Below are 26,189 nucleotides of genomic sequence, written 5' to 3' on the forward strand. Positions count from 1 at the left end.
AGGTCTCCTTCATCCTTTTAGTGAGGGGGAAGGAACCCTCTCTCTGAAGACTGGTGACTGCTTGGAGGAAACCAAGATACCAAGATTTTTCACCTGGAAAGGAATAACCCTGTGTCCCAATATAGGCCAGGGCTGGACCACGTAGGAAGTAGCTTTTCCAAGACATTCTGTGGTTTGGTGACCAACAAGCTGACCACATGTCATAGCACCCTTGCAGCAAAAAAGATCATCAATAGCATTTTGGGAATACATCAGGAAGAGTGCCAGCAGGTTGGGGGACATGATCCTTCATCTCTCCTCAGCATTGGTGAAACCACCTCTGTAGTGTTGGATCCTTCATCTCTCCTCAGCATTGGTGAAACCACCTCTGTAGTGTTGTGCCCAGTTCTGGGCTCCCCATTATAAAAAAAGATAAAGAGGAGCAAGTCCAGTAAAGGGCAACAAAGATTATGACAGAACTGGAACATTTGTTATGTTGGGAGATTCACAGAGCTCTTGACTGTTAAGCCTGGACAATGGCAGAGTTGGAATGATTTTAGTAAAATGTGTAAAAACCTGATGGAAGAATTAAAAAAAAAAAAAAAAGAATCTTCTCACTGGTTCTCAAGAAAACGATATGAAAAAATGGACACAACTTAAATGTGGAAAATTCCATCTAAACACAAGAAAAAATACTTTCTGTGAACAAATGCTAAAAAGATGAATTTATTAGAAATGCGTTAATAATACAAGTTGTGCTGAAATCTGATTCTAGTATTGAATGGACCCATCAAGAGGCAATTTAATAAAAAATCTTACACCAGAAAATTTCTCCCTTTCAACAAGTAAATTTGTGTAATTTTCTCTTTCCAGTGAGTCCAGTGTAAATCTCAGGGAGCATACTGAAGATAAAGATGTTACTTCTTATTGATATGTGCATAAGGGAAAATGCAATACTGCCAGTATGCAGCATTTTATTCTGGCTTCCTTATTTGGTTGCAGAGTGCAGTGTGGATCTAAAAGGTCTCTGCTCCTGGGCTGTCTGGCTCCTCCAAGCAGATTTTTTTCCTTTCATCCTTTTACATTATAACTCTTTGTGAAAAGAATGAGTTGAGAATGTCAGGGGTGTAAACGGCAACTCAGAAGGAAGTGTAAATATTGATCTGACCCTTGGCATATGAATGTGGCTCAGAGATGCAGAATTTCTTTTTATGCTTTCTCACACAGTTCTTGTTCACACTGGCCAGGTCTGTGAGCAATCCAGTGGGATTACTTGTATAGTGTAAGGGATTCATGATCTAATCTGTCATATCTCATGAAATTTCCTTCAAATTTTTATTATTAGGCCTTTATACAGTTCATTAAAATTTTAAAAATATTTGCCAGTACTGTTAGATCGGATCAACAGTGACACTTGCAACTTAGTCAGCCCTGGCTGATTTTAATAACTCTAAAAAAAATAGAAGTATGGCATGTTTTTCCTACCTATGCATATTAGAGTCTGGCAGCAGTCACAGCCGGATATAAAAGACAATGGCGTGTAATAACAGGAAAATAACAGATGTTGAGTTATTGACTCATCATTCAGTCACCATATATGTCTCTTATAGAAAACTAAATTTCTTTCTTTATTTATAGACTCGATTTCTCATTGCACTACCCTCATATCCCTACATCAGTTGCAGTGTTTTTTCCTGCGAGATTGTTCCACTGGAAATTTACATAGATTTACATTCACATTCTGTGATGAACTATATGGTAACAGTGGAGAACGTTCATTCCATCAGTATTCAAAAAATAGAGTTCTGATGCCAAAGGCTATAGGACTTCTGATTATTGCAGGTTGGCTGACTGTTTAAGAAGTCATTTTGGTTCCTTGAAGACTCACAAAATGACAACACCAACTGCATCCAACAATAAAGCAAATAATCATTTGATTCACTGACACACATATGTGAAATCAGCTGTTGTTTCCCTTGAAGATCCATTTAGACTGTCAACCAAGCAACATGAAGTTCTAAAACTGGGAGAGGGACAAGTCAGAGAAGATTATAAATAAGCATTTAGGAAAAAACTGAATTGTCGCTGTGCGTGTTTTCCTAAACCCCAGGGCACGCAGCGACATTCAGGGGTGCGACACCTTCCCCCGGGGAGCTCTCACTTCCCCACCGGGACTCTGGTTCAGCCAGTCTATGGGCGCAGAGACAAAGTGAAGACGAGACGGGTCTTGGGGTGAACTAAGGAGATTTATTACGGGTATAACTGAAGCATAACAACTAAAAAATGAACCCCAAAGACCAGGGGCACGTGTCCTCCCGTGCGTTTTATAGACAGGGCAATACAAAGCAAGCAACCAATGAAAATGCACTCAGGGAGGGGTTTAGGGCGGGGAGTACAGAACAAAATCCAATGGGAATAGCAGAAGCAGTGTAAGATATGAAACAGCAAATGATGTATCGAGTTAGGGAAGATTGGCAAGGAAGGTTCTAGAAACAGAGGCAGAGACACAGAGAAATGACACATAACGGCATGTATAATTTAAATCATAACACACAAATGAAATAGAAAGCTAGCTTGAAGACTTAAAGCAGAAATCCACACCGCAACACTGAATATGGTAAAAAAGGTTAAAATGAAAAATTAGAGCCATTGACAAATATTACAGCGTGATAGCATAACAGAGGGAAGTGAACATCCATTTATTAGTCATGATTTGAAATATTAGCGACACCTGGAAGACACTCTGCAGAACAGAGTTAGAATATATTCTTGAGGATGTCCCCCATCAAAGCAGAGATGCCTTTGGGACTCTCTCCTGCTGAGGATGTCAGTGGAATATCTGATAATACATCCCCTATAGTTCAACAGGTTTGTATCTATTACAAACACATAGATAGGAAAGGTACACACATGTAGGTATTTATGTACTTTTATAGATATTTACACACAGACACACAGACACACATTCACTTTAAATGAAAGCTTGTCTTTTATTTCTGAAAGATGAGTAAAAATACATGTGACACAATTTAAAATATCAGGTTGGAAGTTATTATTACATTGATGGGGGATGGTGTACCTGAGATGGGGATATGTTTTTTACTCTTTATGACCAAATCTACTGTGTGAGAACAGCTTTTGAAGATGCTATTTCTAATCTGTCATAACTTTTGAGCAGATTTACAGGACAGCAGATCCCAGGGACTGAAAGATAGACTTAATAACAAATCTTTCAAACATCTAGACAAATATTCTTTCTGAACTGGGTTGTCTGTGTAGTTCATTGGCAGAAAATTCATGCAATTTCCTGTTTACAAGGTAATGTGCTCTTCCATCACTACTCAGCATCTGCTGTTTTAAGGATCCTTGAAGTCATGATGTGAAGGCTGCATTAGGTGAAAGAACATTTTACTACTGAATGTTGCAAAGACTGTTTTTGTCAGACTGCATTGTGAACTGCTGCCTCACAGAGTAGTCAGTTATAAACGACAGCAGTAAATACATGGAGTAAAATGCAACACATGAATAACTGTTTAGCACTTCTTAGAAATATGACCAGCTTGCTACTACCGAAGGAATAAAACAAGTATTTGACACATCATTTCTTGAGAAAGAAGAATCTTGTTATATAATAGCACTGTACCACATATACATTCTGGAACATCTTTTAATTTTTACCTTTTTTGTGAAAGCCTGCAAACCTTTCATATTTTCTTCTATCCATTGAATGTGTAGTGAATATTGACTATGCAATACTGGATGAGATTCCTTATTTTTATATGGATATGTTTAAACCTTAGATAAGTGAGATGGAAAGATCCCTCTATTATCAAATGAGAAGTTATGGACATGCCTAGCAAAGATCCATTTAACTGGAATCCTTACCCTCCTTCAGAAGAATCAAACTGTGCTCTAGAGGAGATTTCTATCCATTAACTTAAGGGCAGGATAGGATGAAAAATTCTGACTTTCAAACATCTAAAGGCAGGTAAATCCCATACATTATTTCCAAAAATAGGTGATTTAAAAGACCAATTCTTAAGAGTATGTGATTCGGCAACAATCTTAATATATTCTCTAATTATGAAACTTCCGGACAAATAAGAAACCTTATATATAAGAAGCTTTCAAAAGTGTGTTTTTTTTGTTTTGTTTTGTTTTTTTCCCTTTGGTTTAGTTTTTTAGGTTTTTGGTGTTTTGTTTAAGGTTTATGTAACAAAGAAATTAATTTTGAAGGCTTGGATAGAGATGGTGGGTGGTTACAAGATCTTGCTTTAATTTGTTGTTTTCAAAAAAAAATCCAGAATTTTAACTGAAAACAAAGATAACAAATTTTAAAATGCATGAAGGGGAAAGATATTTTCATCAAATACATTAAGAGATTTTGTAAGTCCTTACTGCAAAACATAAGGAGATCAGAAAGATGGAATACCAAAGTTACCCCTTTTACTCAACTAGAACGGGATCAGGCAGGCATTTTTGCTAAACAGATTTCAGCTGCGAAGGACTGATATATTTTCCTCAATCCATTCAAGATAAATAGTGAAAATATTGAGCTCCTCTCAGGCTACAGGTTCTACTAATATCAGCATTGTTTCAAAAGAGGGTGTTTTATAAATTTAAATTTACAGGCTGTTTGGTCAAGATTCAAGTGAGTTTTTTACATCTGTTTGTGCAGCTATGAATACAGACATATTTGTGCATATAGATCTTAGACTCTTAATAGTCTATCATTTTCCACAGAGAGGGATTATTTTGCATAATAAGAACTGATGGGGTTTTTTCACTGGAAGCTGTTTTTTGCAATAGGAAATGATTTGAAAGAAAAGAGGGATTTTAGGGCTGTTCAGACAGACAGATATTTCTTTTTTGTCCTTATGTCAATTTTTTTTTCTCCTCTTTGCTTCTCCTTTCTGTTTTAGTTCGTTTGTTTGTATGTTTTTTGGGTTTTTTTTTTTTCACCTCTTCTTCAGTGTCAGGAGAAGGAGCTGTACAATTCAGCAAAATGCAGCACAGTTGATTATTTACTGGGCAAGAAGGAGTGGAAACACTGATGAGGATGTTTAGACAGCATCTTTGACACTGTTACTAAGAAAACCTGAATATTAAATCACTCTGAGAAACTGGAAATTACTTACCTTCAAAGCAAGAACTTTTGCTAATTTCTAGCTGCATGATTTGCCAAGGTTACAGGACAACATTCTTAGGTTAAAAATATTTCCTTTACTGTGTAAGGTGTTTAATTTCTGATCTCTGTGGAATTACACATTATATCCATAGTTATTTATGATTTTGCTTACAAACCTTAAAGCCTTACAATGTTGCCTCTACTTTGCAAGCAATGTCTTTAAGTAGGTTGTGTTAATAGTGTCTTGAAGGCTGGTAATCAGATGTGTCCTGCATTGCAGCAAGCAAAGAGAATTTTTGCATTCTTACCCAATAGTGTTTGGTTCATATTAAAGCAAAATTATTGAAAGCCATATTTCCAACAAGTGCATGTACTTCCTGTGCTGGGGGGCCCAGACCCCAGGTGGGGTCCCATGAGAGCAGAATGGTGGGCAGAACCATGTCCCATAACCTGTTGGCCACTCTTTGAATGCTGTCCAGGATGCAATTTGTTTTCTGGGCTGCAGTGCATATTGCTGGCTCATGTCTAGTTTTTCATTCACTAAAACCTCCAGGTTCTTCTTGTCAGGGCTTCTCTAAATCTGCTTATCTGTTGTATTGATAACGGGTTGCTCTGACCCAGGTGCAGGACCTTGCATTCGGCTTTGTTGAACCTCATGAATTTCCCATGGGGCTCATTCTCCAGGCTTTTCCAGGTCCCTCTGGATGACATTCCAACCTGCAGCTGTGTCAACTGCACTACTCAGGTTGGTGTTTGAAAATTTTCTGAGGGTGCTCCACTGTGCATTACACCAATGAATGTAATGAACAGAACAGGTCCCAGTACTGACCTTCTGACACCACTCTTCACTGATTTCCATCCAGACATTGACCAAAACCCTCTGCATGTGACCATCCAAACAATTTCTTATCCACCTATGAGTGCACCCATCAAATGCATCTCTCTCCAGTTTGAGAGAAGGCTGTTGTGAGGGACCACATCAAAGGCTTTACAGATGTTCAGATAAATTGTGTCTTTAGCCCTTCCCTCATCCACTGATGCAGTCATTCCGTCGTAGAAGGCCACTGAGTTGGTCAGGTGGGACATGACCTTGGTGAAGATGTGCTGGCTATCTTGAACCATAGCAAAGCTTCTAGAAGGCTTTAATAAAGGTTCCATGATCTTACCTGGCACAGAGGTGAGGCACAGAGACCAGGAGTTCTGAGTTGGCCTAAGTATAGGGAAAAAGATATTTGGATCCCATCTGTGCATTTCTAGTTTTCCTGCCTTTATAGCCCCTGTAAAATTTGATTTTCAGGGTTTTTTTCTGTGTTTAGTACTTTTGTCAATTAATTTAGCAGTAAATGCTTCTTTATTTGTGTTCATTATCTTTTTCCTTTGTAGTTCACAGTCAGATTAAGTTAATTTGTAGCAATATATTGTCATTTTCTGCACTTAAAAAGCTACACTACAGAATGAATGTAATGGTTTCACTTGACTGTAATGCTTGAACTACTTTATGCTCCTGTGCTTAATACAGCTCTTGACTTGTATGATTCCTTTCAGAATTTTGTGGCAGCTTGACTTTGAATGTGGCTGAGAAGTCAGATTTATTTTCACTGCAACAATCTGCCACAGCATTTTGTGTATGTTTTTCTTTTGCCAAGTACACAGCTTTCATGTTTCTCCCCCCTCCCTCCCCCCCTTGAAGGAATGGCTTTGAAAACAACTGGCAGTTTGCAGCCCTGCTATTCAGTGTTTCAGTTCTGGATTTTTAAGCTGGATATATATCAGAATACTCTCTTTTATGCTTAGAGCTACTGTCCAGTTTTAAACATAAGCTGTAGCAGTCAGTGAGCTCTATTTTCAGTAGATAAAAATGAAAAACAGAAGAGAAACAGGAATAATGAAATGTAAATTTCTAGTTTCCTCTGTCATGTTTATTATTAGCTTCACATTACTGAACAGTAATAGGCCTCTTTTTTGAAGACAGTGATCTTTAAGATTTTAAAAAATGCAAACAAACCCAGAAAGAATTTACTTCTTTTTATTTCTGAAAGGGAGTTATGGGGAGAATTGGTCTGTTAATGGAAAAGCAGAGAACAGTAGCTTGTAACAAGCAATTTTTGCAATGACTGAATATGTTTGTTGCTTGTACATGATTTTTCTTAAGCAGCTAGGAGATAAGATTGACACCTTCATTCATCACTGTGCAAGTGTGTGATAGCAGTTATGGGAATGAAAATATTCCTTACTTTGTTCTATCCCACTGTCAGTTCTGGGGATCCTTTTTAAAATTTTCTTTCTTTTTTCTTTTGTTTTCTCTTTTAAAAGCAAAGATCAGTAAGTATTTCTTTCCCAGCTGATTTTACACCAAATTTATGTGGAAGTCAATATTTCTATATACTTAAATATGCATATAATATTCAAGTCAACACTTTTAATATGGCCATTTAAATATTAACAGCTAAGCATATCTAGGAGTAGCATGGGAATGTTTCTGTGACTGAGTCTAGTTTTGGGTGCTGCAAATTCTTCCTGTCTCTTTTTTAACAGCAGCTGGATGAGCATCCAAAAACAAAGGTGTTAATTGAGGCTGTTGCTCCAGGAGGACCTCAACCTTTGGAAAGGTTTTCTGTGTAATCATATGAATGTGTTTTTTTAACTAATAGAGGGAAACAGAGAATTCAGATATGTAATTCATCAGTTTCAGTTCTAACATGGTTAGTTTTCAAGTCTAGTCCTTTTTATAAACTAAAATCTAGACATAAGAATATGAGTAGGAGTGTGGCCCTAATTTCCTGTCTCTTTCATCTGCTTGGTGAAGGCATGTACATGTGGGTGAAACCAGATGATGATGACAGCTGTGAAATATTATCAGTTATCTCATCCTTCTAGTATACTGTCAGGAAAAAAAAGAGAAAATAAATATTCTCAAGTTTCAAGGGACATGGAATACGGTTTGATGTGAGCCTTGCCACTGAAACTGTAGATGACTTGATATAAAATATGCTTACTGAATGCAGTAATGAAAATCCTTATCAACCCAATTCAGAGGATTAAAGATTAATCATCTCACATCAGAATAAGAATAGCTTTCATTTCCCTCTCTCTTTACTCTTGAGTTTTCAAAGTGTCTTACATGAACAAAACCAAATAGTATAAGTAATCTAGACTATAATTTGTTTCTTCCACCTATCAAAAAGTTAACAGAAAACAAACAAACAAAAAATCCAGAGTAAAATATTCAGTCAGTCGATCAAAAACCTAGTGAAATAAGCTATAAGCTTTTATTTTTTTCTTAAAAAAAAACCCCTCAAAACTTGTTCGGAATCTTTTTTCTTTAAGTATGTCTTTTGAAGAAAAATAAGGTCATTAAGTTTGGATGTGTTATTTAAAAGCAAAATATGGGCAGAAAAATAAACAATTTTTTTATTATTATAATGTATAGACTTCCCTATGATTGAATTACAGACAGTAATAACTAGGTTCTACTTCTAGCTATTTCAAAAACTTATTTCAAATGTGGGATTTGAAGCTTTTTCTCACTTTTTCAAAAGAGCTCTCTGTTAAAAAAAAAAAAAAGTTATGGATAGTTTTCTTCAAGGATCTTTGGCTCCACCTTGTGTCCTTTTTGTTTTCCCAAAGAAGCTGGTATGCCATGACAAAATGTGAAAGAATAATATGGACGAAATTTTCTGCTTAAACTTAGAGGGAAGTTTTACCATTGACATCTGTCATGTTGGATTTGACCTCATTGTGCACTAAGGAGAGATGAAACTCAAAAAGTAGTGCTTTTCCCATTTTTTAATAATTACAATACTTAAAAGACAGTACCATTTCAAATGGAGAGATACATAAATCACTCATGAATGTTTTTTATGTATGCCAGTATAGACATTATTTACTGGAAAAAATCTTCAATTGATGTAAATGAATTGTTGAATTTAAGTAGAGTTTGACTATGGAGGTAGGAAAAGTAAAATGTCAAATGGCAATATGCTCTGCTCATTTAGGGTTTTGCCTGAACTTTGAAAGAACCCAATTTTAAAAATTCCCCTTTCAGATTCAGGTAGGCTGAAGTCATTTTTATGAAAACCTATCTCTTATGTTCTACTGCACAGAGGTTCTTTCTCCACAAAAGGATCATATGATGGAGAAGTGTCTGGCCTAACATTATGTTTTTCAGATAAGTCACACATAGAATTTCAGTTCCTGTATCCTTTTCATGTCTTTCTCCTCCTCTTTAAAGTTATACTGAAAATTAATGTCCTGAACAATAACTGCAAGAACAGCAAGTGGTGTGTACTGAATGGGAGTATTTCATAGAGTTATCTTCTAAAATCAATCAGTGTTTCCCTCTTTCCTTTTAGGAACTAACACTGCAAATCAGTTGGGCGTGGGGTGAGGCTTACCCTGTTAGAAGTGAATGTTACAGTTTGCTGTAATTTATGTGCCTTGTCTTATGGTGCACATCACATCATCCAGAATCCTCCAATGAATATCAGAAATACCAGGTAAGAGTTTGAGCTTTTGGAAACCTCATGAACTTTTCAGAAGCCTTACTATATGAAATGTGTGTCCCAACGCAGCCAGTAATGACCTCAGGAAACAGGACTATCTCAGTTCTTCTAACTCACCCAGTATATTATAAGTTTAATAGATTGCACGGAACCAACACACAGGAAAAGAACATTTTAGTTTACACCGTAAGAAGAAATTGACTGTGTTTGCAATAAACAAAGTTCATCTCTGTGTTTTCTCAGCTTTCTCTATTAATTTTATTCTTTGCTGTATTTGCTCAGGTATTTCCATTTACTCAACTTTTGTTCTTCAGTTAGTTCTAAAATATTAAATTTGGGTTGCTGTTTTGGGTTCTTTTGTGGGGTTTTTTGGTTTTTGGGGTTTTTTTGTTTGTTTGTTTGTTTGTTTTTGGGTTTTTTGTGGTTTGTTTGTTGTCGTTTTTTGTTTGTTTGGTTTGGTTTGGTTTGGTTTTGTGGTTGATTTAGGGGTTTTTTGCCCTCTTTGTCTTTTCTGGGAACTTTTTCTTAGGCAGGAGGTGCCACTGACAATCTATACTCTTTTTACTTCCTAAAAAACTGAGATGTCAGATTTTGTTCCATGACTTGCACAGTCATCCACCTGTTTTTTCTTGCTGTTTTGTTTATTTGGTTTGGAATTTTAATGGTCAACATCACTGAGGAGAAGAATTTTCCTATCTAAACTTTTATCAACCAAACTATGCCATAATTTTCATACAAAGAATTTTTAAATTTACATCCTTGTTAAGGAAGGAAATATTGAAAATAATTGCATTGACTAGAGTCCTACATGACCATTACAAAATTAAGCTCAACTAGAGAGAAAAAATAAGTGAATGCTCTGTAAGGCAAGAATAAGGAAAGAATAAAAAACTCTATACTCATTTTACTATATTTTCCTCCAAATTAAACATTTTTCTTTCTTCAGACCTCCTCTTCCTCCCTTGTCCCTGGGATCATAACAACTATTGTCTTCTCTGAAGGAGGGGAAAAAGAAAGACTCAGCAAACTGCTATGTGGACCAGAACTTGGGGCCTTATTGTTTGCTGCTTTCTTTGGCTTCTGTTAAAGAGCTATCATTTCCTGATATACAAGCCAGAGATTGAATGCCTATCACCATGGTAGCTACAGACAGATGTCTATGAGAATAAATCAGTCTGGTGTACAGTTTTTCAGTAACCTTCAGGAGCTCAAATGTTCAACATTGCTGGTTTAAGACCAGTGGAATTTGGCCTAAATGTTCTTTTTCTTTTCTATCCACACAGCTTCTTTTCTAGCCTACACAGTTTCAGAATTGCTCCCAGTCATAAGAAGGAAAGCTAAAATAAAGCTGGTACGGCATTTTGAGCTTGATTTTATTAAGAGCTGATTACTACAAGGTACCTTAGCAAAGAGACTTTGCTAGTAATAGTGTCACTTTTTCTCATGGGCATATTGAGAACACCAAGACTCTTCACATCCTGCCTAGAAGTAAACAGATGCACACACCACACTCAATTCAGCTAATCCTGGGTCTGTCATTCAAATCAGGAAGGAGTCAGGAGAAGTCAGAACTACATAAAGCAATGACCAAAGCAAACCCCACAAAAAATGAAGCTCTATGTTATGGCAGAATCACAGAATGTGCTGGATTGGAATAGACCCACAAGGATCATTATGTCCAACTCTTGGTGCTGCACAGGACCACCCTCAAGAATCACATCACCTCTCTGCATTTAAACTCTGTCAGGCTTGGTGCTGTGACTGCTTCCCTAGAGACCCTGTTCCAGTGCTCAGCCATCCTTGGGTTGAAGAACCTTTTCCTAATATCCAACCTAAAACTCCCCTGACAACTTCAGGCTATTCCCTTGAACCCTCTCACTGGTCACCACAGAAAAGAGATCAGTGTCTGTCCCTCCTCTTTCCCTCAGGAGGAAGTTGTAACTGCAGTGAGGTTTCCCCTCAGTTTCCTCTTCTCCGGGCTGAACAGACCAAGTGACCTCAGCCACTCCTCATGTGGCTTCCCCTTAAGGACCTTTACCATTTTTTCCCCACCTTCTTTGGATGCTGTCTAATAGCTTCATATCTTTCTTACACTGTGGTGCCCAAACCTGCTTCCAGCACTTGAGGTGAGGCCGCTCCAGCTCAGAGCAGAGCACGACAATCCCCTCCCCTGCCCAGCTGGCCATGCTGTGCCTGATGCCCCCCAGGACAAGGTTGACCCTCTTGGCTGCGAGGGCACTGGCACTTAGTCATTGACCAAGACTCTTAGGTCCCTTTCCATGTTGTTGCTCTCCAGCATCTCATTCCCCAGTCTGTCTGTACATCCAGGGAAAATGCAAATCAATTCAGAATGGGAGTCCATCTAATTTAAGTTAGGTTGTTCACAATATTCAATGACAACACTTTGAATACTCACTTTAATTCACTGAAACAGTTTTATTGTGAATGAAGGCTATTCAATTAGGAAAACAAATAGATTTTGATTATACTCAAGGATCAAGGTGAAAGAGTGGTCATGGTCATGGTCAAAGAGTGTCAATTTCCTTACATGTATTTTCCTGATAAAATTCAAGAAAATCATTAAGGTCTACTTCTATGTCTCTTCTAATAAGATATAGAAAAAAAATCAATTAATGAACAATGTAATATTCATATTCTTCTTGCTTGAAATAAAAGCAGAGTTCAAGGAAGAGATTTCTAAGTGTATAAATATTATGATTGCAAATATCTTATTTGAGATTGTCACTAATGATCATTTTTTGAGATCCTGTTGAAATGGTTAGTAATATCTGTATGGCTGTCACAGATCCCTGAGTCTCCCAGGGACTGGAAGCAGAATATTTCCTGCCATTTTCGTGATGTTCCTAAAGGATGTTGGCAACTTCTGCTCTCTAAAATGGAGTAGTGCAAATACACATACACACAAAAGAATCTAGAGAAGTGTATCTCCAAATAAAGTAAAGATGATTTCCACTATGTAGTACCCAAAATACAAGCCTTTAAAGTAAATCTCCTTTTTGCCCATCATGTTGTCCCTTCCTCTTAAATACATCTTTCCAGCCCAGGCACTTTCAGAGGTTTGTGTAGTTGAAACAACTTAGATGTAGACATCTAAGGTTTGGTTTCTTGTCCTGCAGGCAGGTCTCTGTCTTCTTAAGCACGTCCAGATTTGTGAACTTCAAAGTCCTCATCAGCTCCTGTCTTCAGGGATATTGCCAACAATATCCTAATACTGAGAAGACCTGGATGCACACCAAACTGTTTTATGTGGTAGGGTCTTCAGGAAGAAAAGCCAGTCATAGGCAGTAAAATGGTGTCATGACATGCTACAGACATGTCCCCCTTCAGCAGAATTGTCCCAGACTATAGCAGTGTTTGAAATGTCTCTGCATTGTTGATTGTCCTGCCTATTCCAATCTGTACTTCATAAATATTTTAAAGGGGAAAATATTTCAAAGATCAAAATATTTCAGTGTTCTTCCCCAAAAGGCTCTCAAAAGGATCTTAAAAACACCAGTGAGTAATGGAATGCAAAGAAAGGTCATCAAATTAAGGGAAAACTCTTGGGAAGAGAATAAATTAGAGGTAGGAATAAAATCTCATTTATGACAGTTCAAGGAGGTCACAGCAAGAGAAGACTATCAAAAAAAGAGTAAAACATTTAAGTTTCTGAGGAAGATGTGGGGGTTTTTTAATGCAGTTCTGCGGATCCACAACTTTGATTATAATTATGCCTCATCTCTGACATATTTTGAGTGAATATTTAGCTTCAGAATATTTAGCTTCAGAAGGTTAGTATGTAGGTTACTTGCCAGTCAATGGCAAGAAAAGCTTAACCATCTTTTGTTCAAGCTCATTTAACATTTTGGAGCCTAAGATTTCCCTCAGAAAACTGCAAAATAAGCAATGGCAGCCAATTATTCAAGTTAAGTGGGCAGTAAGAATGCATCATTTACTTTTTCGCCTTCATTAAGTTTGGACCGTCTGTGTCCCAGAGGTGGTACAGAGGGTGTTGCCTAGAAAAGGATAGCAGGCAAGGAGGAGAAGGTAAAGGCAGACCCAGTCATCCTTTGGCCAGCTTGGAAACAGAATCTATTCATATGTGGGAAGATTTTAATAATTACAGAGGATATTTGGGTAACCAAATACTGTTGACTTACTTTCAGAAAGGGGTGGCCTAATTTCAAAGGATGAACAAAACATCACTGTTTAGATGAAGAGCTCTGAATTTAGCCTATATGACTATTGCCAGACACTGGGCAAATTAGAAAAAAAAAAGACATTAAACCTGTTGATATGATTTTGTAGGGGTTTTTTTTAAATTGTAAACATTATTTTTATTTTTATAATGAAAACCATTTGGCTGAAAGATGCAACCAAATTTTATCAGTGCAGGATTTCAGCTTTTGAAAATTTGCTTTGAGAAGCATAGTCATGCACAGAAATTTTTTAAAAATGAATAGAAATTAGTTGCAGTTGGCTTTCAAAATTATTTAAGTACTTTAAAAGCTCACAAATTCTACAAAACCCCACATTTTATGCCCTTACGAGGAATGAAAAAAACAGCACAGTATTGCAATCAAATATACAGAAAGTGTATAATTAATGTTTTGTGTGCAAATATACTTCAGTCTGTTTAATTTTTTTGATGCGTTATCAGCGCAGATTCAAATTTCTCTTGTGGTAGTTATGCTTGATTTGATATATTGATAAAGAGCTTTCAGAGATGGCTCTCTGCTCTGAGATTCCCATAATCAGCAATGGTATCTGGGACTTCTTCAGGTTTATATGATCACAAAACTAGAATCAAAATTAGAAAATTATGCCAAAGAAATAAAAATGTGTTTACATCGGCTTGCTGTTTGGCTGACAGCAAAATGTTCATCTGTTTTGCCACTTATTCCATAATGTCAAATAATATTTTTTTTGCAATCAAATTAATTTCTGAGAATAGTCACAATCGCCACTGGAAAACAAGGGATGCCAAGTGCTTGAACTTGTCTTGTGCCTGTAAAAGTTAATCTTCTTCCACCTGTTAATAACAGGGAAAATATATTAGGGAGAGTAATGTAATTAAAGAGAAAAACAGATGGTATCTTCAGTGAGAAAATTATCCGTAGCTGTTGAATCCTAGAGCACCGATTAACTCTTGTCCATACAGAGGACACTATTCCAGCAAACTTGGATGCCTAAAATTAAATACTGCTCATGTTGACTCAGCTGCTCAGCCAGAAGCAGGGGCAAAAGCTTCCTAATGAAACCAGGTCCAGGTCAGAAAATGCCTGCAAGAATAATTTCTAGGCACTTCAGGCAAGAATATGAATTTGAGACTTTGCTTTGCAGTTCTCTGATCATTCAGTGCTGTGATGTCTTTGCTCTTTTGTGGGTCCGGTATATTTTTAGGTTGTTGCACTCTCTTTCCTGTCTGCAGAGGTTGGTGCCTGTTCTGGTCCCACTATGAGAGTGGAGGTTTGGCACATTCTAATTGTCTTTAAGACAAAATCTGCCATTGGAGGCTGGAAGATGTAGAATTTATTTTGTGTATTTGCAGTATAGCCAGGGCATTGTGCAGTATATTTTTTTCTTACAAAGATGATGACTTCCATTTGTTTGTAGTTTTGAGCTCTGGGTCAGGTGGATTGCAGAGTCTGACCCTGCTTGGGTCTGCCCTTGCTGCAACTGAAAACACCCAAAAAGAATTATGTAGTACAATGTAGGGTAGCCAGCAATGTGATAAAGCTGGAAAAGATTTATTATGCAGCATGAGTGAAGAACTACTGCAGACAAAAACACATGAATGACTTTTCTTTTGAAGTGGCACGAAATCACAGCCCACAGCCCAGCTTTCCCTGTTCCCCTACTGCCACTGCTTTTTTGTAAGAAAGCATAGCTACTGCTGCATCCTCTATGTACAAAATGCATTCAGTAACCTGACCCCATTGCTAAGAAATTAAGATTGTAAATTACTAATGAACTGCGTGCTTGGCCTCCTGCAAGCTCACTTGATCTCTCCTCGCCCTCAAGGGAGAGCTGTATAGCTGTGGGTAGAACAGAGCTGAGTCTAAGACAGGAATGAGCTTGGAGCACAAACAAAGCATCTGTGGCCAAAATTGACTTGTGTTTGCCTGCCAAGGAAATCATGAACAGTATGATACCACAGAAAGGAAGAAACAGCTTGTTTTTGGCATTAAAAAGGCAAAACAAAACAAGATGCTTAGCAGAACTATTATGGTTTGCATAGGATGTGATGTTTTTCATGCCAGTGACTCCTGCATGTCTATTGGAAATAGAGGCTCAGTAGCTGATGTGTCAGGGGCAGCTGTTAACCTGTGTATTCTCTGCTAGCCATGCTTGACAGTTGTCTACTTACAGTTATCAAAGCCATGCCTTGATAAAATCCTTAAAATCCTTAAAAATCCTGTTATGGAATCACACACAAGGCAGTGGGCTTCTCTCTTGCTTCCTTGTTATTAATGAAGATGGTGCTGCTGAGATGAAAGGCAGTTCTTTGTTGATATACAGATATTTTCTGCAATTAGCATCCTGTCCTGATAGTTCTGGAATGAGCACCATAAAAATCATTCATATTAAGAAGAAACAAGAACTTTATTTTATCCCTTGTCATCATGTGTAATGGTGAGAGTCAACTGATACAATTAACACTGGATTGCTTTTCATCATGTAAATCCAAGCTAATCCTGTTCCAGAAGCCTGTCTCCAATTAGGAAACAGTGAATCAAAATATGATAATGTCTACACTGCAGTGATGCCTCTTGGGCTGTTTTGTCATTTGATCTGCTTTTGTGATGGACCATATGCCTGCATCTCTCATTCATTTTAATGAGAGAATAATTTCACATGGTCACTGCTTTATCTCTCTGTGTCTGTTACCCACTTCGTGCTTTAGAAGAAGGTTTTCCCCCAACGGGTTTCAGATACATTCTGTGATGACATACAGAATCTGTGCACAAGTACCTTCACTATTCCATTTGATACTGGGGATTATGTGAAACTAAAAATTTTATTATGAGCCTGAGGCTTGATTACTTCCTCTACTTTTAGTTTGTTTTTTTTCCTCTCACTCTCAGCAGTTCCAGGAAAGAGACACACATGTAATCCACAAGCCAGCAGGACTGAACTTTGGCAATCCTCTGTTTGAAAATAAATGCTTTGGGTGAAAGATGTCATCAAACCAAGGAAAAGAGCCCATCCAGGCAGGTTGTCAGCAAACTACATCATTGTGAATGTTTGGCCTATGCTGAGGTTCATCAAAACTTAATTAACAAAGTGATCTACAGAGTAAGAAGACCACTCTCTTATCCATCACTTTAAAGAGAATAAGAAAGTTCATTTTCTATGGAAGACAACAGATGGAGGGAGGAAGAGGAAATATTGAAGACTGGAGAGAAGACTAGGAAACGATATGAGACTGTTGTATTATTGTTGGCCGGATATGTGTATTGAGCTGTACAACAGAATCGATTTCTTATAAATTCTGAAAGTTGTCATGAAATCAGTGTTTTGTGTCTTTTTCTGCAGAAAAAGCCATGATACCCACTGATTTAGACATTTGAAAGAGTGAATTATTTATTGTTTACTAAAACATACAGTTGTCAAAAAAAAAGTATCAAAAGAAGAGACACTACTGTAGTCTACTGTATTACAAAATCTTTAATCATGCAAGTCCAGCATGAAGGATCAAATTGCTGCAGCCAGAAAAGCCAATGAATCCTTTGGCCAGAGCTGTGAGAGTGGCCAATCTGGAAGCAGAAATAGGAAACCTGGACTATCAGAAGCACTGAATGTTCACCATTCCTATACAGTGAATGGGAGTTCAAATAGCTGCCCATAATCTTTCATCCCTGAATTGCTAAAAAGGGTCTTTAGAAAGTGCTACAAAAGCATGAGTAAATGGAAAAAAAAAACCCAACTATTAAAACTATGAGAAACCTTTTTATAAAGAGCCAGGTATAGTTCATCTATCAGTCTCTCACCTCCAGACTAGTTGGATTATTTTGGTGAAAATCAGTGTGCAGATCAACTCAGTCTAAAGCTTTAATACCACACAAGGAAGCAGTCCAATCTTGGAGTCAGTGCTTTCTATTTAATTTATGTGGATCTTTAAATATGAAGTCTCTCTGCTCATGCTTGTGTTTTCCTTTGGGCAGAGAAATTACAATCCCTATGTGAAAGGCAATTATTCTACTCCAGTGAGTTCTTTCCTTTCATCACCCTCCTCCCAAAGCACTTAGTATCTAGGAGTAGAAAGCATACTGCCACCCAATTTCTTACCCCTGAATGAGGAGAGAAATGGGAATATGCTGTGATTCTGTTTTGACCTACCATGCATGGTCTAAAGTGTCAGTTAACATTAGCCTGGGATGGAGTTTTGCACTAACTTTCAACTGAAAATAAGAAGTGCTTCCAATCAGTGACTGCCTTAGAGTGGAGAATGTGGAAAATTGGTTTTATAAGCATACAAAAAATTGAAATGAGTCTTTAGGTATTTTCTCTGTATGTGAAGAGCCTGCTGCTGATGGAAATTTTTTCCATTATTTTTGAATTACTCATATTGTGTTTATATTCATTAGATCACCCTGCACAAAGCCTTAAAATGACTACCAGTGATTTATTGGCATGTAGGCAATATTAATCAAATGCTCACAATGCATTTTGGTGTTTTAAGTGTCTCTTTCAGAAAGGAGTAGAATCCCATACATATCTGCTTGCATTCAACTTTATCTGAGATATTCAGAAGTCCTAAGGGAAAGAATTGGCTTGCTTGTGAAAACAGGATAAGAAGCTTGACAAGGGCATTCAGAGATAGTATTTCCCTAGACTACTCCCAGAGCTCTTCATACATTTTGGGATGGAGAAGTTTGTTTAATTTCCTCCCTGGAAAGAACCAAAAAAACAAACAAAAACAAAACCAACCAACCAACCAAACAAAAACCCCAAAAACAAACAAACAAACAAAAGCAAAATACTCAGAAAAGGAGGTAAGACGTTTAAACTTTAATTTGAAATAAACCACTTCTAATTATGGGCAAAATGTGGCTGTTGAGCAGGAAGGAGGAAAAAAACCTGCCACAAAACCATCTATGGTGAGAGTCTGCTCCCAGACCACTCTCACATAGCAAAAGAAATTGTTGTTTATCATGGTTATAGTATAAGGATTTATTCCAAGCTTGGCAGGTTGATGTAACCCACTGTTAAGTAGGCCAGGCTTAGTAGTTATTGAATGTCTAGAAAATTGAGCAGATTCTGTCCTCTCTTGGCAGCTGCACTCGTTAATTTTCAGGATGTGCCTTTCAGCAGGCAACCTGATAATGGCTCCATCCAGTGGTGCAACTGCTTCATTGCTGGTACCTCCAGCCAGAGAGACTGGCCTCTCACTTCTGGCTAGGAGACGTATTTGGTTCATCTTGTGGACAGTGAACTCTGCCAATAGCTTCCGCAGGACAGTTGTTCAGAGATAAAAGATTCATTACCGCTAAAAGGCCAACATTCATCGCATGAATCCAAAGGATTTAGAGCAGTGTGAGAGGATCTCAGATGAATCTCAGAGGGTGCCAGGGGTTGTATTATAGATGTTCATTACATGTCTCTTTTTTTTTTTTTTTTTTTTTTTTTTTTTTCTGAAAGTAAGAGAAACAGTGAAGTTTTATTTTAACATTGGATTTATTTCCTCGTGCAATGGAATAACTTCAGAATTTCTCTGTTGGCTGAAAAATGAGGAAACAATGAATTTTGGGATATTATGGGGAAAAGTGCCTTTATGGTGCCTAGAAATTGGCCTCAAAGGCTTTTGCTCTTTTTTCTTCTGCAGCTATAAAACTGTATATAACTGAATGTAGTGGATATGTTTGTTTGGTTACCTTACAAAATGTTTTCATAATACTTTATTAATTAAATGCCTACCACATCAAGAAAATATTGCTCTGCATCTGATGGGGAGATAGAGTCAAATACAGCAAATGGAGAACTGGGATTTTTAGACTTCAGGTTAAAATGCTTCAGGGCACTAGTATCTCTGCAGACAAATGTGCTGAGGGGTGTGAACTGTCTCTTATACCAACAAGATTTTTATACTTAGGGTATAACCCACCTGCTAAGGTTAGGGTATATTTTTGAGGAAAACAAAACAACCAAATCAACCAACCAAACCCTCCTGTCTCCCCACCCCCCTGTCCCCCAAAACAGCCAAACAACAAACCAAACCAAAACCATGATAAAATTAAAAGAACTATCTGGTTGAAAAGGGAAAAAAAAATATTCTTTGAACATGTTATCCATTCTTTATGACAGAGAAACTCAGAAATTACAGATTTTGCATTATTTTCATTTGAACTCATCTGCAGATTCTGACTTTACTACCTGTTTCTTTCCCTACTTGATCATGCTAAGATTGATGGTAAAATTTAGTTTTAACCTTGGCATTTGTTCTGTTCTTTTTCTAGGCATTACATGGCATTATGAAGGTTACAATCTGTCACGTGAATTTTTTCACTAAACTCTGTAAAGAATGTACTTTAGTAACTACATAAAAGTGATAAAACATTTTTCAAAACACATAATCACTGCAAAAGGAAAAGATAAATCCACTCTAGGCTATTTCATAGTTTAAATAACTCAGAGAAGTAGAAATAAATGGATGGAGCAATATTGGAGTCCATATACTCATTTTTTAATGGCAGTTTTAAGGATTTAAACATGCAATTTCATAGTTTACTGTGAAATTATCTTGTCAAACTGCGAAATAACAAAGTGAGCTTCATGGATATTTTGTGTTAAAAAAAATGCACAATATTTCTAGGCTTTGTATAGCACCAGTTCTTTTCATACAAATTATTAACCAGAACAAACTGAGTCCTCAGGTCCCTCAGAACTTTTTTTCCTTCATTTTTTCCTTCATTTTTTTCCTTCAGTCCTTCCTGTTAGAATATGCTGCTATGCATCATTTCTCACACTATCTATGTCAGTAGATTCATAAATCCAGTTGAAGAAGTTACTCTCAGGAAAAATCCTGCATCACTGTGCAGCATTCCACAGTGAGGGACATTCCTATCAAGTCAAATGGAATCATACAGGAATGTAGGTGGGAGAGGGTTTCTAGAGAATGTAGTTCATTTCTTTCTCTGAAATCAACTTCTCCAGTTCTCTAAAATCAGACCACCGGATTTACAGATCTGTCCTCTTGTCTACAGCTAATCTCCTGAATATCAGGTTGATCTTTTCTGTGGAGCACAAGCCCTCCCCTTTTACTTTCTTTCTGTCTGTCTTGAACAGTCAATGACTGTCCATTGCAGTACTTGAGTCACATGAGTTATCCCACCAAATATCTGTACTGCCAAAGATAGTGTAATTCTGAGACTGCAGGTGGAGACTGCAAATGTCTTCTTTTTAATTTCCCAGAATATGCGTGTTGGCAGAAAGGCACTCCAGTGATTTGTCATCTGACCCTTTACTCCTGCTCCCAAGGTACTCTCAGCTTGTCCCTGAGTCTTTACTTGTCTCCAAACTTTGGGCACCACTCCCCAAATAACCTAGCTGGAAGCCACTTCTGAAAGTAACTTAGTTAACATATTAAAAACATGTCATTGCACCTTTTTTGTAGGAGGGTGCCACCTCTTTTCAGTAACCCACAGACTTAGAGGAGTAGCTGAATAGTCATGAGGCCAAAACTCTGCTGGAAACAACATCTGTGCAGCCAGATGTGATATGTGTGATATAGATGCTTCTGCTTGTCCTTCCTTCTGGCTGGAAGGTTATATTTACTATTTATAGCAGAAAATAACCTGAGGGACTTTCCCCTTTGCTTCATCTCCTATGTTCCTGAAGTCCTCTTTACTTATGTAGAGGTATTTTTTGTTCAATACATAACTGGACCCAGTGTAATTATAATAAATATGCATTTTTATTACAAAATCAAATTTTAAAAAATCTGAGGATTTTCTGTGTATTCACTTGAATCAACCCACAATCTTTAAAAATTACTGTTATTTTATTGAATGCCTTTAATGAAAAACTGTTCTGTCAGAATTTCTAAACACTACATAAAGAGACAATAATGGGTTTAAAAAAATAAAGTTAAGAAGCTCCATAAAATAAAATTCTTAGAATTAAACAACTCTTTCTTAAAAAAAAAATCTTGGCATAGTTGCACTGTATTATTATTGTGACTACATCAAAGACAGGAACTTGAGATTCTACCTTTATGAATCACACGTACTTTTCATTATATTTTTGAAAATAAGAAACAATAGGAGTTTTTTATCTTTTCTGTCATTAAGGATGAGAGTCAACCAGCTGTCCGTGAAACCGTCTTTGAATATGGCAACAAGGGGATTCAGCAGCCTGAATATAAGTATTTGTTGTCATTTTAGACATTGGATGCATGTCCTCTAGAAGGATGAATGTGTCATAAATCTTGTGCTCTAACTGCAGGTCTCACATAGAGGTCATGGATAACTGGGTCATTCTCACACTCAAGTGCTGAAACTTTATGTGCTTCAAGATTTCCACCTTCAGCTGCATTGACGGGGGATAAAGAGAACTGAGGAATTAAAAATGCATATGAGATAGAGCTGGAAAGATTGTTCTGCTCTTAATTTTAACCTCTACACATTTTTAAAATGAAGCAGAGATTTTGCCTTAATCCCTGGCCTTCAGTAGATAGGCTCTTATAAATAGCATCAAATATCATAGACATTAGCAGCAGCAATACAGGCTGGTTTTTCCCCTGAAACTAGATTATCTCAGTCTAGAGACGTTCTCTGCGTTATGTTTTTCTGATTGCTTTATGATTTTGATACTTCAAAATCAGTGAAAACTGTCATTAAGAATGTAAAAGATGTGCTGATATTTGTGTTTTGAGACAGGTGGTAGCATCAGATTTTTTTTAATTGACTACATTATTACACTACACAAGTCAGCTGTAAAGTTAAAAATGTTGCTGTATTCCAGAAGGTGTCAGTAGAGTATTAGAAAATAAAAATGAGGCCGCTGTCTAAGCTCTATGGTATTAAGACATTACAATGGTGGAAACGGCCATTTTGCATAGCAATTTGGACAAAGAAAATATTCTCTATAATTATGACATTTTACTCTTTTATGATATTTTTAAGGAAGACCTGTTTTTCTGCATTTGTGACCAGTGAGTTAGCTATGAGATACTGAAATATATTCTGTTGAGAAAGAGGACTCAGATCTAAGGATTAATGTCAAACAAGGAAGCAACAGCGTCCTCTGCAAAGATGGCAACCACACTTCACTGGGCTGAGGGAGTAACCTGACAAGTTTAGGCCAGAACATGAGAAACTCCTTGCACAGTTATATGTCACTGACAAATTCTATTATTGATCCCAGGGCTGTATTACAGCTTCAAAAGGAGTAGAGAAATGTGGAGCTTTTGATTTATGTTCCTCTGTCTACTCCTCTGTTAGTGGTAGCCTGGTCCTGTTCCCTCTCAATTCAGTGAAAGAATTCTAAAGCATTCACTTGTATGAAGCAGCTCATGTGACACAATGCTACATTTATACACACATTTTAATAAATGAAATTACAGAGCAGATAACAAGAATGTTCAATAATTTTAACAATTTAGGAGTGAAATGTGTAATTATCACTAGCCAGTGCAGCAACTGCATTAAAAATGAGAAGCAGAGAAAGATACAAGTGTCTTTGGGTGACCTTGCAAAAATTTTGAGAGGTTTTTAATCTACCTCATTGTGAAAGAAATGAAAGAAGATGGAATGTAGCTGTTTGTCACAGTGGGGGTTTGCACACTGACAAAACCAGTCCATTCTAGTTTGTCTCTTTTCTTCTTAGTCAAATATATGATTAGAGCTCAATCTGTTATAATCAACAACACTAACAACTGCTAATTGTACTTCCCTTAAGTAAGGAGGGAGTGGTTGCACTGATGTTTTTTCAGATAAAATGACAGAAAATGTACATATAATGGAAGTACATGCTCGAACACTACTGAGATTGTATAATGTAACATTAAAAATATTAATTTGAACTGCAAGTTTACACTGAGGAAAAGGTAGCTTATATTGCCCTTTTAAAGGCTGCCTCATATTGACCCCATTGGAACTCACTTTTTCTGCAACTTTTTCTTGGAACACCAAGTTCCCATAAGTTTCCCAAGAGAAAAAACAATGCAAAAAAAAATCCAGGTGTGATGTGTGCTGCATCCCTTTCCAGACTTTTAGAGTACTTGAAGAAAAATGGGACTAATCGTGTCTTACAGGCAGCCTGAGGCTGGTTACAGTCTTTATCCCCTAGGCAGGCTGTTTAAGAAAGGAGGGCTCTCATTCTCTTCCAGGACCCCTGTGAAGCCAGTTGATATTGATGGTTGTCAGGGACCATCTCACTGCTATTGCAGTACTAATCCCAGCTAAGGGCAACCTAACTATTGACAATTTTTTTTACCTTTTTTAAACTGGAGGCAATTTTAGTTGTTAAGGTACCCTAAAATTCAATTTCTAAGCTTTTCTTGGTTATGAAGAAATTTTAATCAGATCATTTAAATGTAATGAAAATGAAATTCTCATCTTAATGTGATTTCAGAACCTCTTAATTAATCATAAAATATAGGGGTTTTTATTTAAATACCTTATGTCACTGGTATATTTTGCTAGTGGAAATGGCAGGTGACAGTACAAGATAAGCATGGAATAAATTTAAAGTAAATAATGGACTGTAAAAAACACAGCAGAGTGAGGCTATACAATTAGGTCCTTATACTTTTTTATCTTAGAATTAAGCTCACAGTAATTCATCCAGGCATGATGAACCACATCACATGCTTTACCTTTCATACTCATGTTATGAATTTGGCCATTGAAGGTTGTGTTTGTATATGATCATGTTGTAAAAAAAAAATCACACTAGTCCAAATGCATTCAACCTGATAAATATCTGCTTATAAGGCTGAAATTAAAATGTTATGAGAGTATTTCCATACCATTGATCTTAATATGTCTTCCTTCAAATATTACAGATTTTCTTTGTTATTCCTCTCTAGAAATTTTACAATAAAGAAAGATCACATTATGAGAAGTTTTATTGGTTGTCATGTATCTTGAGCAACTTCAGAGCACTTGTTTAAATCATTTGAATGGGTCAAGACTTTGAAGTTTAAATAAGCTCTGAAGGGATGAAAGGATCAAGGATGAATTGCAGTTAATGATGTTTTCAAGTTCACTCTTTAAGTGACTTTTATGAACAAAAAGAACTACAAAGATTTGCCTTTGAGTGAGTACTTTCAAGGTCTATTATTGAAAACAAATGTACAAAACACTTTGGAATTAAATTAGGCATGCATATGAATATATTAAAGTATGATTTCTTGAGACAGAACATGTGTACTTATCAGGTGTACTTACACTGTAAGTAAATTAATATTTCTTATTTCATTTCTATTTTGTGTTCGTATTCGTTAAGTGAACCAAGGGGGAAATTTTGGGGTTGCAAAGCACATTGGTCCCCTTACCAATGAGTAGGGTGTTCATTCCTGGCACCTGCTAATGAAGTCCTTTCCCCAAGGACTCTCTAACAAAAAGGCCTCCTCTCAGGGTGTTTGCAGGGGAAGTCAGTTGAATTAGTTAAATATTGCTTTCATGTTGGTTAGAAAACATTTTTTGTATAAACCAAAAGTTGCTAAATTTTAACACTGCAAAGGTGATACATTTATATTTGTAATTGTAGTGAGAAAAGAACTAGATCGCGTGGTCAGTATGAGTCTGCTTCATGCGCAATCCTCAGATTAAGGTGGAGGAGCCTTACTTAGAGGCATTGCTAAAAGAAGTGTTACTACCTTCAATGCCAGAAAGTTACAGAACCTTTCCTACCTAGTACTATCTCTTTTCCAAAGAAGAGACAGTGAGCTAAATGCTGTCTCACGAAATGATCTATTAGAGGAAGATCTGTAAAATAGACCAGTAGGGAAGATGGGTTCTGAAATAAAGCAGAATTGAAATATTATTGACAGATTTTTGAGAGCCTTCCCTTCAGCTGTAGGGCTATCATCACCTCAGACACAATAGCTAATAAAGCACAATATTTTTTTATTCCTTAATTTGAAGTGATGACATCTCAAGAAGAAAAATTCTCTGATTCTGGCAATAACTTGTGAAGAATGTAGTGGGGGCTAAGTACTCCAGTAACTTGAAGTTAAAATTTTCATTTTATGTAAGTATGGTTGTGGGTAATACATTATTTACCAGTGTAGAGTTATATTTAACTCAGCACTGGGTGATCAATGGGCATGATTAAGCTTACCATATTTTCAGAGGAAAACTTGAGCTAGTGTGATCAGATGTTCTTTGAGTGTTTGTTGTCATTTTGTTCTAAGCATGAATTTTTAGAAACCTCTTCTGACCTCTGTGGCTCACTGAAAGTACAGGGCGGAAGGAATCCATTATGAGTGAGTACACAGAGCTTTCTAGATATGTGGTCGAATTTTGTTGTGCAAAGAGAAACAGGTGATAGGCAGGATGCAGAGTATTAGAATAAAATTTTGTAGAGCGCACGGTTGCACTTTGATCAGTTTTAAGAAGCTGCAGCTGTAA

General features: G+C 37.0%; 1 long non-coding RNA gene across 2 annotated transcripts in view; it reads left to right on the forward strand.

Moving 5' to 3' along the window:
- The window catches only part of LOC134547972 (uncharacterized), a 59,727-nt gene that overhangs the window by 26,100 nt on the left and 7,438 nt on the right, over nucleotides 1-26,189 (forward strand). For both annotated transcript variants that reach the window (XR_010079658.1, XR_010079659.1), the window contains exon 3: nucleotides 9,460-9,603. This is a non-coding gene — a long non-coding RNA (uncharacterized LOC134547972). The remainder of the gene's footprint in view (nucleotides 1-9,459; nucleotides 9,604-26,189) is intronic.

The sequence above is a fragment of the Prinia subflava genome, chromosome 3 (assembly GCF_021018805.1).
Source record: "Prinia subflava isolate CZ2003 ecotype Zambia chromosome 3, Cam_Psub_1.2, whole genome shotgun sequence".
Lineage (NCBI taxonomy): Eukaryota > Metazoa > Chordata > Aves > Passeriformes > Cisticolidae > Prinia > Prinia subflava.